Source organism: Apis mellifera, linkage group LG2 (assembly GCF_003254395.2).
Source record: "Apis mellifera strain DH4 linkage group LG2, Amel_HAv3.1, whole genome shotgun sequence".
Classification (NCBI taxonomy): domain Eukaryota; kingdom Metazoa; phylum Arthropoda; class Insecta; order Hymenoptera; family Apidae; genus Apis; species Apis mellifera.
The window spans coordinates 904,404-922,511 of record NC_037639.1 but is presented as its reverse complement, the minus strand read 5'-3'; the positions used below and the strand labels follow the sequence as shown (position 1 = coordinate 922,511).

At 18.8% G+C, this 18,108-nt stretch overlaps 1 protein-coding gene across 5 annotated transcripts in view; it reads right to left on the bottom strand.

Annotated features, from left to right (window-relative positions):
• Positions 1-18,108, bottom strand: part of LOC100576733 (inositol-pentakisphosphate 2-kinase) — a 271,738-nt gene that overhangs the window by 83,459 nt on the left and 170,171 nt on the right. Inside the window, exon 1 of one of the 5 annotated variants that reach the window (XM_026439234.1) lies at positions 3,225-3,701. The exons of the other annotated variants lie outside the window; for them this stretch is intronic. The gene's annotated coding sequence lies outside the window, so the exon portion shown is untranslated. Of the gene's footprint in view, positions 1-3,224; positions 3,702-18,108 lie in introns of those variants that run through there. 5 annotated transcript variants of the gene reach the window in all.

Below are 18,108 nucleotides of genomic sequence, written 5' to 3'. Positions count from 1 at the left end.
ATTTGATTTTGTATTATTTCATGATACATTATTTGGAATATAATTGATATAATATTGATATAATAATAATATAAATATTTATTTTTAAGATATTTTAAGATATTTTAAGATAGCTTAAAATATTATTTCAAAGAAAATCATTTTATAAATATTGACAAGTTTATTATGTTTTATAAAAATTTTGAATTTTAAATTTTTTATTTTAAATTTATTTTATAAAATCTTAGACATTTTTAAAATAACATTAAATATTTCATTAAATATTTTTTACGCAAAAATAAAAATTTATTTAATATTAAATTATTTATTTGTCATTTCACGAAATAAATTATTTCTTATTATTATTGATTACTTTCTATTTTATGAAAATTTAAATTTAATTATTTTATTTTAATAAAAGTAATTTCGTATAATCAAGAATTTTTTTTTCACAAAATTTTTCACACTTTAAAATAATTTACAGTTGATTGAATGAATTTTTTATTTTGGACATATACTGTACATTATTAAAATAATCTTAATGATAATATTTTTACAATAAAAAAGAAGACATCAATTGGAAAATAAAATAATTAAAATCTGTAATTGGCATTTTTTATTAATAACTTATTGAAGTCGAAACGAAAATTTCTGCAAAGAAAAAAGTTGCGTAAAATTATTTAAAGAATTTTTAATTTTTAGAATTTTAAGCTATATTCTTATACTTTGTGTACTTGTAATATACAGAGTGTCCATACAATGTAAATTTGTGAGGCACTTTCAAAAAATCGATTGTCAAAAACAAAAATTAGTATAAAATGTTGAAGTTTGTTATTATTAAATTATGAGCAATTGATATTAAATTAAACATGAGACATGAGATAGAATGAGACATCTGTGTCATATTGCCATTACATTCTGTTTCAATCTCTCTTAATCTAATAAAAATTTAATTTTGTTTGTATAATTTAATATTATATAATTTAATAAATAAGTTTCGATCAATATTTTGTATATCAAACTTTTATATTTGTTTTCTTTTTAAGCTTTCAAATCGATCTTTTAAAAATGATCATGTATAAGAGAATTAGATATTGTAAATATTATTATTATATGCAAAATACTAGTAATTTTATTATGTACATTTATTTGTTATAATAATATATGTAATAATATAACAATAATTTTAATAATATTGAATAGATTGATATTGAACATTTGTAAATTGATATTTTGTAAAATATTTTATAGAATAAAATAAATTATTTTATATTTTATAAAGAAAAAGAATGAAAAAAAATATTTTTTAGTATCACGACTTCCTCTAATCCTTCTATGAATTTTCTATTTATTTTTTAATTCTCAATTATATCATGTTATGACTAAGATTTTTATATTACTAAATAATTTATAATAATATTTAATTATTATGCAATGTCATATGTAAAATAAACAAAACATATATAATAACAAAAATATATATTTATATATAAATAAAAATCTGCAATTTAGTAACAATTTTAGTTTAAAATATAAATAATCAAAATTTAAAAATAAAGAATTTTGCTTATTTTTTATGTTTTAGCTATAAGATTCTCTTTTCTTTCTCAACTATATAATATTTTATTTTAATTTAAGAAGAAATTTTATAAAACAATCATTTATCAATATGTAATACTTTAAGAAAAATAATAAAATATTAAAAACAATATTACATAAAAAATGATTTCTTTCTATAATTACTTTAAAATTAATTTAAAACTTAATATGCAAAATAATGTTAATTAGTTTAAAATAAGGATATTATAATTGAGAAAAAAAAACACGCTATTATTGGATTCATGTAAAGCTCCTTTGTAAATCATTCTCTTTGTAGTTATTTATCGAATATAGGGGCAATGAAAATCTACTTTTTCTGCGTCATGAAATATGGCGCAATATGCAATTTATTAGATCGGTATTCGTGCTTAAAAATAGAAAGGTACGTGCAAAATGGTTTTCAAGATAAATACTTCTTTTATGCTTTAAACTTTTTGTTTTATAGCAACTACATTTCATTTTATAAATCTACTATAGATAAGTAATTGTTTTCACATTTCAATACAAGGAATAATGTTGAATATAATTTAAAAAATCAATAAGATTATTAAATTTATATAGAAAAATTTCTATCATTAAATTATTAATTAAAATTAATTAATGATAATGAATAATCAAATAATAATGATACTTGCAAATTTCTAAAAAATAAATAAGATTTGAAATAAAGAAAAACTTAAATCAAACTTTGAATCTATGTTTCAAATTTAAAAGAAATTTTCCATAGATTTTTATTAAAATTTTTATTAAAATTTATTCAAAGTATATTAAATATATATTATATATATTAAAGTATAAAATAAATATTAAAAATTATAATAAGATTAACATCAAACAATTTTATTAAGAAAAAAAACTGGTTTTCCAAATCAACTTTTAGATGAATTTTGAAAAATATCTTTATTATAAATAAATAAATTTATTTTTGGAAAAAAATTAAAACATACAATAATAAGTGTCTTAAACATCAAATTACAATATTCCATAAAAACTTGTGATAAATAGGAAAAAATAGCAAAATATTTTAAATGGATTTCAGCAATTTTTTACTATTACTTCCATAGTGATATTTATATTTAACTATTGAAATCTGAATTTTTTTTGATCAACAAATTTTTTATAATAATTTGATTTTATAATATCTAATTATTTTTAATTTTATTATTTTTAGTTTTCTGTAAATAATATTCCTTAATATATAAAAATAATTTGGATTATGGATTAATTTTTAGACTAGATTAGAAACAATTATCATATCGCAAGAATTCCTAATTTACTCATTTACATTATAAACATCATTTTACATACTTAATTTAAAAAAAGAAAAGAAAAAATTTTATATTATTATCTAAAAAAGAAAAAAAGAATAAACATTATAAATAATAATAAAAATAAATATGTATATAAAATGTTAAAAAATATGTTCGAAAATATGTTTAAAATTAAAATTTCAAAGTTCTTGCGCAAAGCATGAAACTAATTTCATGCTAGAAATTATTTTTTACATACGAAATCTGGAAAATTATTGGCCAAATTTTTTTCACTTAAAAGTAATCGTGCAATTCTCATTTTGTTCTTCCACTATGATTGTTTGAACTACGCAAATATACATTTCAAGCAAATGATTATTATTCACAATTACTTACATCGAATACATTTAACGACTTCTATAGATAGAAGAATCGCACTAAAGTTTACGCATTAGTAACGCGTTCTTTTTCTGGATTTCTAGGATTCTATCGCAACCAGTCTTTTACTGAAACCATGGACGTATAGTTTCTCGTTTATAAGAAAAGAAAGAGAATGAAGAAAGGAGAAAAAAAGAGAAGAAAGGCTGCTCTTGTGTTGGACGCGTGAAACGTGCAAGACGCCATTTTTTCGCGAACCCTCGAACATTCGAGCGACGTGCACTAACGACTCCGCAACGCGAAGAACACTCGACCAAAAGACAATACATGGTGAAGGGAGAATGCACTGAGAAAAAGACGCGAGAAGAGGCTGGCAATTCGATGATAAGAGGAGAAGTAGGAGGAACGAGCGGCGAGAAAGGAACGGCTGCTTCCTTTTATGGCGCAATCGATAACTTTAATCGAAGACCTTCCTTCTAAGACATTACATCCAATCTATTAGAATCGAATTTGAACTCGTAGAGCTGATCGTTAGAAGATCAAAAATAAACGATTGGCTTTGCAATAATATTTTATAAAAGTGATTATAATTATGAAAAGAATTACGTTAATCAATTTTATTGATCAAAAATAGAAGAATTATCTGCTATAAATAAGCTATAACTATTAAGTAATATTACATGATAATTTAAAAACAAAGAAAGATAGTAAAATTTATAAATAAAATAATTGAAAATATATATAAATATACATATTTATATTATTTAATTTACTTAAATAGTTGAATTTGACATATGAAAAACAATATTTGACGTGAAACAAAGGCAAAGAAAATATGAACAGAAAGATATCTATAAGATTTTTTATTATTATTTTTATAAAATTCATATTAAAAATCATTTAAAACGATTAATAAATATGTTTATATTTTTTGATAAAAAATAATGATTTGCATCAATCAATGTAAAATGTAAAATCATAAATATGCCTATATTAATTATAATCTAACATTTCAAAAAATCTGAAGTTATATTATTTTTTTTAGAATAAATAAATTAAACTTAATTTAGATTTTTATAAAATTTGTACAAGTTTTTTAATTTATGCATTGCAATTTATATATAGATAGGATATTTAAAAAGAATAGTATACTATTAACGTGCTATTAAAAGAATGTACACAACTGACAATTACTATCACTCAATAAGAAAACTACCATTTTAGAATCAGTCAATCGTGAAATTCGAAATGTTCGAAATGTACAGTCGTACAATTCGAAATTCTTTTATTGATATTTAAACACAATTAATTTAAAAAAGAATATAATTTTTTATTAGAATATAATTCTAATAAAGTAAAATTATAATTTTACTTTCTCTTTTATTACTTTTGTGATAAAAATCATAATCAAATACAAATAATTGAAATGACTTTAAATTAATAATAAGAATAATAATTGATAATAATAATTAATGTAATAATAATAATAGTAATACATTTTATTACAATAATTAATACATTTAACATATGGATAATTTAAAAACTTTATAAATAAATGTTTTTTTTATTTAAATTCATAACATATTATCTACTTATTAAAAAAATTATGTAAATTTAAAATTTTTTTTATAAAAAATGCATACATACTTCTTTTAAAAAAACTGATAATAGTACAAAGTATAGCATATTTTGAACATATAGTATGATCAAAAACAATATTTTATTTTTTTTCTTCTTTTTTTTTTAATTTTTTTCCTTTCTTGTTATCTTTATATAATAATTTTATTTTTTTGTTTTTCTTACATATTATTACTATTTTCTTTATTTTCTTGATATATATATATATATAAAATGAGGAAAAAAATTTGTAATATATATATATGTATATAATATTTTTTTTATTTTATTTATTTTATTTCTTAAATTTTTTTATATGTTTTCAAAATTACATTCAGGTAAATTAAGAAATAATAATTTTTTTACAGAAAAAAGAATTTTTTTTTTTTATTTTCTATGTCCATGATACAAGATCAATGAAATCTTCAATATTGTATATTTCAATTCAAATTCTTTTAGTTCATTTATATATCAACCATCGTTGTAGTATTTTACAATCTGTACAATCTTTTCATTTTTAATATTATATTGTGATTTATTATAATATTAGATATTAAAAACATAATTTTAAAATTGTCATTGTCGTTTATTATATATAATTTATAATTATGTACCAGAAAAATTATTTTCGTTTATATATCTAGGAAATATATATATATATATATTATATATATATATGGAATATTTATATATATATATATAAATAGAGAATTCAAATGAAAAATATATACTTACAAATATATTCATAGTATACAAATATAGTATGAAATCAATTCAATCATTTTAACAAAACTTATTCACTTCTTTCATATTGATTAGCATAGATAGTTTAACAATATTTTGATATCAATCACAAAATATTATCATTTATCTAAGTATCTATTATTAATTTTTTAATGCTTCTAAATTCGTATATTATGGAAAAATAAGAAAAAAAATATTGGTATGTACATTCACGATTATTTTTCCTTTTTATATTTTTCCTCTCTACTATTTTTTTGTTTTTTTATATACAAATATTTTCGTGAGCATAACTTTTCATATGCAAACTTACTTTATATTATAAATATTTTTTAAATAAATATTTTCCTTACTTATTTTTCGTACAAAAAGTTTTGCAAAATTTTCTGATTCTGATTTTCTGATAAGAACTTCATATAAATAAGTTATGTCGGTCTTTGAAACTGAATCAATTTGCTGATTTCAAAGACATTGTATTAAATTCAATTATTTCTTTCAGTACAAAAAAAACTTTATTCAAGAATTTAATAATAAATATTAATAAATTAATGAATTTTCCAATATTGTTTGCAAAAACCATTCATAGAAATATATGTTCAATTTTTTATTAATTGATTTTCATAAAACCATAAAGATGATTTTTTATATTATCGTCTCATTCAGCGAAAACCAACGATATTCATAAAATTTTGTTTTATACAGATATTTTTTGTAAAATTTGTATTTTAATTTTACAGAAAATGTTTGGTCATAATTTTTTTTTTTTTGTATTAAATAATTTTAGGCGATATATATCATGGAATAAGAGCAATGAGTGAAAACATTTCCAAATTATAGATTTAAATTTCAAATAGTTCTCGTTATATTTTTTCTTAATAATAATACATAATAATTAGATTGCGGATTTTTATGCAGTTAAAATAATTAATATGTAAAAAATATGTCGTATAATTTAAAATATTAAATGTATATAATATTTATAAAATATCAATACATTTTAATGTGTACATTTATTTATCATAAAATTTAATAATTTTTTTATGATTTTCAAGCAAATCACAAGAGAATATTATATATAGTATAATATAATATTTGAACATCATAGTACAATCTTCTATTCTTTGTTTTTTTCTTTTTTTTTTTTACGAAAAATAAACTATTAAAAATTTTATCAATTCTCAATATTATATCGTATCTAAAAATAAAAATTATTTAAATTACGATTAAATTTGTGTATAACGTTCAAGAATCATAAAATTGATAATAGAAGAAAAGTATATAATATATTCAACAGCTTATATGACGAATTTTAGAAGACAATTTAGCAGCATATTTGCTTTCATTATTATGTACGAATACTTCACTGTGAATACAGAACTTTGTTTTTAATCAAACTAGAGCAGATAGATGGAACTAGCTTTGTGAGATAAAAAATTCGTTGAACAATAGGAAAAATTTTTCACATATCCGAATAAAAAAAGTACTTAGAATTCCATTTATATAAATTTTATTTGCGCATATAAAGATGTGTCTTATAGGATAAATACTATAATTAAAAATGAGTTGAAAAGAAGAATTTTTTCGATTGAAATTTTGTTTTCAAACACGAATTTGATAAATTTTTAATACGAGTAAATTATCGATAAAAGATTATATTACATAGAATATAATTTCTTTCGTTTTGAAAACTATCTTTCGAAAAAATCGAATTTAAAAATTCATACGATCAATACATTATTTCTTTTTTTTTTCTTTTTTAGTATAAATATATTTATTCGTTTCCAATCTTTTAATTTTTAAAAAATTTTTTTAATAAAAATGCAATAAATTTTATTATAAAAAGTTTTATCATAAAAAAAATATTTAACATAAGATTTAAAATATCTTATCTAGAGAATTCTTTTCAAGATAAATTGGAATATTCTTATATGCCTTTTTAATTTTTAAGTAAAGTTTGGAAACTTTATCTCTTTTCTAGAGAATCTTTTTGAATCAGATATAATTTATTTTTAATAAAGATATCACAAAAATGATATGATAAAATCTAATAAGTACATAAAAATCATAAAACATCATACGCAAAAAAAGAATAACAAATATTTATTTCGAAAATTCTTAATTGTAATTTCTAACAGATAATGCAAGAATATATACACTTATGTTATTTAAAATTTCTGGCAGCGATTATTTTTTAGCAATTTCATGAATTCCTCCTATTATTGAAGCTAGTAAAAGATATTGACTGACGTAACTGTTCCTTACATTATCTATAAATTCATGATGTTAACTGTAAGAAACATCACTTTACGTGTCTAGCATCCAAAAAATTGTTTCGAAATTTATTTCGTAGTTATATCGTATAACGTTATTATTCTATAGTTTTATTTATTTGCACGTTGATTATACACAGACACTTTGAGATTAAAAATTATATGAAAAAATATTTAAAAAATTTAGATTGTTTTACAACAATTTTATTATTAAAATTGAATTGTATAACAAGAATATAAAACAGAATTCGTTAAATATTATTATTTTGATTTTCATCGTCGTTATTATATGTAACAAAAAATGTTTCATCATCGAATTGAATCGTTTTAGGTACATTCTGATATTATTAATTTTGTTTTTTTAGATGGAAGCATAGAGAATATGTGAAGATTATTAATGTTCTTTTTTAATGGGATGATATATATTTTTTGATACTAGATCAGTTGATACAATTTAATATGATTTATAAAATAATATTAATATACTTATATGCAAAAATGATTAGTTTAGGAAATATTTTAACTTGAAGTTTGTAAAATTTATTATATGATAGAAATAACAGAAGTAATATATTGAATCTATTTATTCAGCTTTCTTGAAACTATTCAATCCTATCTGAAAAATTTTATCAGTAATAATAGTAATACAAAATGAGATGATAATATCTGATAAATCATCATATATTAGAATTTAACTTTATTTAATTGTAACTTTATTAAATAACAGTATTAATCTGGAAAGTTAAAATTCTTTGTTCACATTATATTATTTTGCAGAAAAATTTATAAAGAAATATAATCTTAATTAAAGCAAAATAGATATTACATAAAAAAATAGATTTATATAAAATGGCAAAACGATGATTAAAGATGAGTTATATATTTAAAAAATATTATGATAAAAAATATTTAAATATTATTTAAAAGAGAAAAGAATATTTATTTTTAAAATAAATATCGTTTTCTATATATAAATTGTTTTTAATTTTGTTTAATTTTATAATATTGTTTAATTTTTTTTATTATTATTTAATTATTTTTTAATTTTTCATTATTGTTTTAATTCCATGGCTTGTTAAGTAAAACCGTATGACTTTAATGACTATGACAATGATTAAATTAAAATTCTTGAAACTGGAAATTATATTTATATAATAAAAACATAAAATTTCGGGATAAAAACTTACTTCTAAGAAATAAATTCTTATATAATAAATACTTTCTATAATAAATTTCTTATTCTTAAGAAATAAATATTTATGAATGATAAATAAAAAGCAATTATATGCACAATAAAAAAATTAATAGATTTATTATTTTGTAGTAAAATAATGTTCCATAATAAATAATAATAGAAAAAAAATAAAAATTATAGTTATATAGCTGAATGATTTATATAGAAAAAGTATTAATAACAAAGTATTAATGATAATTAGACAAAAATAATAATAAATGAGATTTTATGTGATTATATATAGAAGATTATATATATTTGTTGCATAAATTTGAAGTGAAAGGAAATGAGATGACATTAGAAGTCAAGGAAAAACGAGTAAAGTGTGCAAAATAATCAATAAACATTATTCTTTCCTATATATTCTATAAATTAACATATTCCAATTTATTTTTATTGCAATTATTTATATAAAAATCTTTATAATGAAAATTTTTAATAGATATTTATTTATTTTAGTAGTGGTATAAAAAAATATTCTATAATTATGCTAAAAAGAAATTTTATATTTGATTGATTTAACATTCTCATATATGTTTGATATTTATATTATAACATTTTATAATTCAAAAATTATAATCATTTTGTAATCATTAGTGAATGTGAATCTTAAATTTCAAAGTATATCCTCAGATTATTAGTTTTTAATAAAAGTTTTTAATTAAAAACTACTAATATAATAGTAATATAATAGTATAATAGTACATAAACTAATATAATAGTACAATTCGCTAGTCGTTATTGATAGAGTATCTATAGTATCTCGTCTAAAATCTTTAATTATTTTCAAAATTGAACACGGTTTCAAAAAATAATTATAGTTAAAATTTCAAATAACTTTATTTAAAATACTCAAATAACATTTAAACGCTATAGTTAACAGTTATTCACAGATGCTTTAAATAACAAATTATTCAAATATTGAAATAATTTTATTTGTAACTTGTAACTCTTAACTTTGTCAAAATTCCCTCCCTCTTTTCATCTTTGGTTCCATAAAAATTGTGTTATAAATATTAGTAGTCTTTTAAATTCTAATTTAATTCAATATCTATTATAGGATTATTTTTATTCGAAGCAAACCTAAAATAATTACCATAAAATAGAATTAACTTACAACTTACAAATAATATAAATAAATATTATTTATATTATTAAATTATGCTAAATACTATTATCTGCAAAATAATTTTTTTCTATATATAATTCTTTTCTAACTTTATTTGACAGCAAAGATGGTTATATTAGTCATATCTATATAAAAAGAATTCGATAAAAGGTTTTTATTAATATCTCAAAAATTAATAAATATCAGAAGTTAAAGTTTTATATTTAGAATCCATTCCTTTTCTCTTATCATTCCTCCAAATTTCGAGTCGATCGGCCATCAGAGTTTATTCAGATCTTCATTTTTAATAAATTACATATATCATTACATTTAATCAAAAATTTCTTATCAATTAATATTTTCATATAATTTATTCTTAAAAATATTTTATTCATTAATATATTTTATACATTATACTCTGAAAAACATTTTATAATTATAAAAAAAAATGTTTGTGTCAAAGAAAACATTGAAAAGCATTGATATACCTGCTCAGAGTATATATACGTATAGAATAAGCGTCATGTGTTAGTGAAACGAATAGAAGGAAGAAATAAAAGTAACAAAATTTACAGGAGCACGAAGAAAACAAGTATTTAAGAAAGATCAGGAAAAAAGGAACGGAGAATAATTTAAAATAAAGACATTAATTTTTATGAAGCCGAGAAGTTTTCAAAAAAAAACACACAGTCATGTGTCTATTTTTGCGTACACCTGCAACATTTGTCATTTTTATAAATGTACAAACTTTTCGTTTCTTTTTATTTCAATTTTGTATCAATTAATTTGATCTAAGTAACAATTAAATAAAAATGATAGAATATAATAAATATAATAAATTAATTGCTCACTCTCAATATATATCTATAAATTATCTTTAATACTAATAAACAATAAATTTAATTAAAATAGATTAACGTACGTAATTATGCATACATACATACAGTATTTCATACATATATGAAATTTAATTATTAATAAAAAAATATATATATATATATAAAAAAAATGATTTATAATTTATACTAATATAAATAATAATATATTAAATAATATATATATTATTATTATTATTATTTAATAAATATATATATTTAATTATTATATATATAAATATATATATATATATATATAAATATTTATTAATTAAATTTTTCAAAAATTAATAAATTAATCTAAATTTTATATTTATATAACCTTATTTAATTTCATGAATAATAAATAAATTGATAAATTTATTTTCAATTAATTTTCTATAAAATTAATTTTTTAATAAACAAATAAACTTAAACAAATAAATTTATAAATAAAATAAAAAAAATCCTAAATTAATAAATTAAATAAATAAAATTATTAATTTAAATTTTAAAACCATTATTTTAAAATAATTAAATTTAAAGAAATATTCTAAATTCTATTCTAACTTTATATTAAGATTTTAAAAATCTATATTTCTTTTTATTTACTAATTTTAAAAATATTATTAAAAATTATTAATTTACATAATAATATAAAAATATTGATCAATTAGTTAATAAAAAATCTTTCTTTTATATAAGTATGTACATATATATATATATATATTTGTGAATTCTTTTCAGTAACTTTTACAGATCTTTGTTGTCGATTTATCACCATTGAAGAACATGTTGCAATGAGCAAAAATGACATTGAAAGGATGCAATATTTGGTGAAAGGGAATTTAAGTACGATTTAGGTCACTTTTTGTGTAATCTTTATCGATAATTATAATTATAATTGAAAAATTTTGTTTTTGCCATTAATAAATTCCAAAATATTTTTTCTTTTAGTAATATTTAATAGAATTTACCATTTCATTTTTTGATAAATTAAATTAATTCTCTGATTTCATTAAACGAATAGATCACTTTTCAAGCAACTAAATATAAATATATATGTAAGGATTTTTGTGTAGATGTAATTATGATCCGTAGGGCGAGTATTGATAATGGTTAATATCATGATAACAAAATTTACGTAATGGATTGCGTAATTCAAGAAAATCATTATTGCCTTCGCAATTTATGAATTACGTAATCGATACTTTTCAATAAGCTTCTCGATGAAATGTTCCAGTTATAATGACGTAACACCAAATTGTACATTGCACAATCAAAATTACAATTTTTTAATATCTTCAACATCGAATGGTTTTCAATAATAATCCAGATAATAACTTTTTAAAAGTTAGTATTTATCCATTATTTATAACATTACAACATTAAAATAAACTATTTGGTAAAATTATTGGATTTATTGTGTGATTGTATATCAATCTTTTTTATATTCAATTTGATTGAATATTAAAAAATAAGAAAAGACATATAAGACATATAATAAAAAATCACTATGTTCCCACATTTTAGAATATTCTAAGTTTCACTCTAATTTATGTTTAAATATTCAGTATTATTTATTGAAATTATGGACGATAGATGAAAAATATTTCATTAATTATTAAATTTATAATAAATAAAATACAATATTTTTTCGTAAAAAGTTCATTCTCTCAAATTGTTATATAAAATTCTGTTATATTCTATTAAAAAAATTTAATGTCACTTCGATTTTTCAAAACAATTAGATAATAGATATTTAATATTTAGATAATGTGCCCTTCTTTTATTAAGTTAGATAATAATTAAATAATTTCTTTATATAAAATTCAATATTACAATCAATATCAAAATATAGTAATAGTTGTATAAAAATGAAGAACTAAAAATATGAAATTTTTTATAAAAATAATTACTCAAACTCTTAGAGATAGTGATCCTAAATTAAAAATCCAGATTCTAGGGAGAAAAACTAGACGCTCTTATTATGGTATTTTTCCAAGAATAATTATATTTTGATAATTTTTAATAATTAAATTATCTACTTAATTTCTTTTAAAGAAAAATCATTTTCAAAACTTATCATTATTTCAAAAAAATATTACATTTATATTATTTAATAGAATTGAACAGAAATTTTAAGTAAATATTATATTTGATATTCATATGCAGCATATAATTTTATATTTATTATTATATTAGGTAAGATTAACAATATTTTTGCAGATATCTCGCATTTTTTAAATTAAGTTCTTTAAATTTCAATGTCTCGATATTTTTATATATTGCTCTTTAAATTGAATATTGATTTATATATATATATATATATGTATGTATATATATATACATATATATATACATATATATATACATATATATATATATATACATATATATATACATATATATATACATATATATATATATACATATATATATATACATATATATATATATATATATGTATAATACAAGCTATGAATGAAATAGATAGAAAATTATAAATTAAAAGTTAGTGATTGAACTTATTTTTTAATTTATAAGCAATTAAAAATTAACACATTAATTGTGGCTTTAATTGATTTAGATCGATCAAAAAGTTATTATTATTATATTACTGACTGACTTGTAAAGCGATCAAGATAGTTCGAATTTTCTTTTTCAATAGCTTCAGCATTCTCAAGTCTCAGTTTAGATTTATAATTTTTTAACAATAATTTATAAGCAATTTCTTTATATTATTCCAAATTCGAAATAACAATTATTCGAAAAACAAAATAAAATAAAACACAATAGCACTTCATAAGTAACATTTGCGTGCCAAATGCTTTGTGATGGACCATCATAAAGGAATCGCAAAGATATTAATTCTTCGTTCATTATGATTTCATCTTTAAAAATCTTGCCTACCAACGCGACTATTGATTCTTCTTCATCTCCTCTTACATTTCTGCCGAAAATAATTATTGGAAGAAAAAGAAAGATCTGCAACAGTTTTCCAGAAATCAGAATTTAATTAGAAACCGCGAAAGTCAGTCAAATCAGATTGCAATTGGAGTTCTTTGATAATTGTAGTTAGCAATCAGATATCATTTAGTTGAAAATGAAAATTTAAAAATTCGCAATTAAAAATCGCGAAATTCAGAAATCGGTCGTCAACAAAAATCAGACTTAATCATCATTAAATTCATTCAAAAGTTCACAATATTATGAGTAATTCAGTTAAATATTTCTTTTCATATAACAATGAAAATCATATAGTTTATTAGACTTTAATAGTTAATACAGATTTAACAAACAATATTTATTTCATAATATACATTTTAAGATGAATTCAATGATCTATCATTGATAGTTGAAGATTAATGAAGATTATCCAAGATTATCCAAGACTGTGGTAAAGAAAAATTTATCATTATATTTTGAAACCAATAAATTTCTTTATAAATCAAGCAATAAATGGATAATGCTATACTAATAGATAATGCTATAGAATTTTATCAATTGAGTTATAAATTTTCAATAGAACAATTAAGATCACAATATTTTCTTGAGAAAGTAAATAATATATCTTTGTTACTCAAAATGTATCGAATAAATTTGTGAGGTTAAATTAGCATTTTCATTGTTAGTTATAAGTTTGTCTATGATTTAATCTTTCTAGTAATTTTCTGCAATTTAAAATCGTCGATACTATCTATCTTTCTGTAACTACCAATAAGAGACAATAAGACTATTCTTAAATAAACACTAGTTACAATTAGTTTCAATCACGGGTTATAATGTTATCAGAATAATGTAAAACGTATTTGTATTCAACTGTCTAAGATCAAGGACAAGAAACACGGACAAAATTTATATTTTATGAATGAAATACTCGAAATTAAAAATTATATATTATTTTTGTAATTCGAAAGGAATAAATAATAAGTTGTATAAGTAATTTATTTAAAAAAAATGTTATCTCAATATAAACTTATTTTTATTTAATAATTTATTTATAATAAATTACTTAAATTATTTATATAATTAAGTAATTTTAATTTTGCATTTAGACTCATTTTATATGATTACTATCATTTGAAATAAAATAAAATATGAAGATGTAATGTTTCGTAAAAGTACTGTTACCATCAGTTGGTCATAATTTTAATTTCATTTTCAATTTATTTTTAGTTTGTTGAATGAATCTAAAATGAATAAAGTTTAGAAAATTCCACACAAAGTTAAAAATATAATAAAATAAATAATTTTTTAAGAAAAAAAATGAAAAATAAAGAGATCCTGACTTTTATTTATTTCGAGACATTACAGTTTTTGCAATTTCTTTGGATTCAATTTTTTCCAATTTATATTTGAAAATTCAAACATTAATGAAATATTTTTTTATTTAAATCTATTTAATATATAAATTATGAATATTTGATTTCTATATTTCTGTATTATTGTTATATTGTTCTGTAAGATATCGTTTCTTATATTTTAAATTATTAAATAAATTATAAGAGTTTTATCTTGATATAAACTTATTAAAAACTTTAATTACAATTTTAAGTTTTAATAATCTAAAAATCATATTAACAAAATTTCATTAAAATAAATTTTTATTTTTTAATTTTTTTTTAAACAAATATTTTATTTTTAATAAAGCTTTAAAAATATATAGAGTATAATGAGGCAATTTATATATGCAACAATTTTGTTTTAACCAAATAATATTTTAGGAAACAAAATCAATACTCAAATTTAATGTGTTTCTCGCTTTTTTAAAACTCTGTAATGATACGAGGTAAAGCAAGATTTTAAATCATAAAATTTTAAATGTTATATAAAAAAAATTTTAGATAAAACTATATCAAAAATTATATTATATCCATATATGATCTATTACGCTCTACATATATGTAAATTTTTATTAAAATTAAAATTTTCGAACAAATTTTTCTAAATATTTTTACGAACCAGTGCATATAATAAATTAAAATTTCTTCTCTGCTTAAAAAATTAATTATAATAATTCATATAAATAAAGACAAATAGGATATATATTACATATATTTATATAATATTTTTATTTTTTTTTGGACAAATAAGATATATATATATATATATATATATGTATATATTATAGGAATTATTTTTATTCTTTCTAAATATAAATTCAATTTCTGAATTCATATATATAGTGTATATATATAATACATATACCACCATATATTAGTATATTATACTTTGTATATGACATACATTTATGAAATATTCGTTTTTTTAATTTTTTAATTTTATTATGATAAATTTACTTATCATAATTTGTGTTACAATAAAAATATAGGATAAAATAGAAATAAAAGTTAATCACTTTTTAATTTATATATAATATATTTGTGCACTTTCCTTCAATAAGTTTCTTAAAAATAGAAATCTTATATAATAATAATAATCATAATCTCCTCCTTTCCTCTACTACGCAAAATATCGAATTTCTATGAAAAACAATACTTTATATTGTGCGACATACACTGTTATGAAACATCGTCACAAGGAATCTGTCAGTGACACAAAAGATGCGCATTCACTGAAACGAGTCTAGTTTTCATTGACGGAATTGTGCTCCCTCTATTATGGTCCGTAAACATTTCCATTCGTGAAACAGTGAATTGTGCACGCTGTGACAATGTGCGTTAATTCCTTGTTATTAAAAATAAGTAGTTTAAACAATGATTAATTGGCGTTTCGCAGATATTTTGTGGCAGTTTGTATACTCGCGTTTTCCTATCGAAAATGATTTTAAAGGTTAATTGGCCACTTCGCCTACTGTTTATTTTCACGTGTTTACAATAAAAATAAAGAGAATTTCTTTCGTAGAATTTCAAATTCCACTTTACCACTTTAAAGTATCGTTAACGTATTTAAATGAACTAAAAGCAAATTGAAATGAATATTTAATAAGAAGATTTGATATTTTAGGAAAACATTGATCCGTTGATAAATATTTTAAATACGTATAGTATTATTTTTATTTGCAAAAGTATGTTTTTAGCAGAAAAATTTTGTGAATATAATATATATTTAATATAATATTATGAATATAATATACATAAATATTATATTTTTACTATTATTATGTAAATTTTATTGTTATATATGATATTAATATATGTGCTTTTAGAAAAAGACTAAAATGAATATTAAAATGTAATTATAATTTTGTTTATTAAGTTATTATAAATAATTTAAGTTTGTCTCTTGGATGAAATGAGATGAGAATATGACAATTGTAAGAAAGACAGAATGCAAATTTAAATTGCTTATAACTTAATATAGTATAAACCTTGGTCAATATTTTGGTATATTAATTTTTGTATTTGTTTTGATTTCTAGATTCTTTAAAAATTTCACGAATGTATTTATACTCTGTATATTATGATACCATATACTATTGAAGACATTTACCTTGTCATTGTCAAACAACAAATATTGTTACATAATATAGATATTTTACATTTTTTAATTTTATAATTTTATGTAATTTATCATTAAAAGACATCCTATTAAAAATAATTACATGTATAAAAATTTTTGAATTATAATGTATGTATATTAAATTTAAAATATATTAAATGATTTGTTAAATAATGTTATTTTAAAATTGGTTGCTTATAGAATATCATATATTCAATTCATGTATTAAAAAAAAAATGCATAACAAAATTAAATTATCATAATTGTTTATAGTAAAAAATTAAATAAATAATATTTATCTTTAATCTTAAATCAATTAATCTTAATTTTAATTCATTTTAAATCAATTATTAAGATATTGCATAGTTCTTTTTTTTACTATGACAATGCTTGGTTATTCACAACCAAAGCAATAATAATGATGTACTATTAGTAATTAATAATATATTAAATTTATGCTATTTATCTTCCACTACTAAAGAGTTAACTTATCTTTTTTCATTAAAACATTTTTTTAGCAAAATTATTAAAAATATGAATCAAAAATTAAATAAAGTTTTTTAATTAAAAAGATGTATTTTGTTCTGATATGTATTTTATCAGATTATTTTCA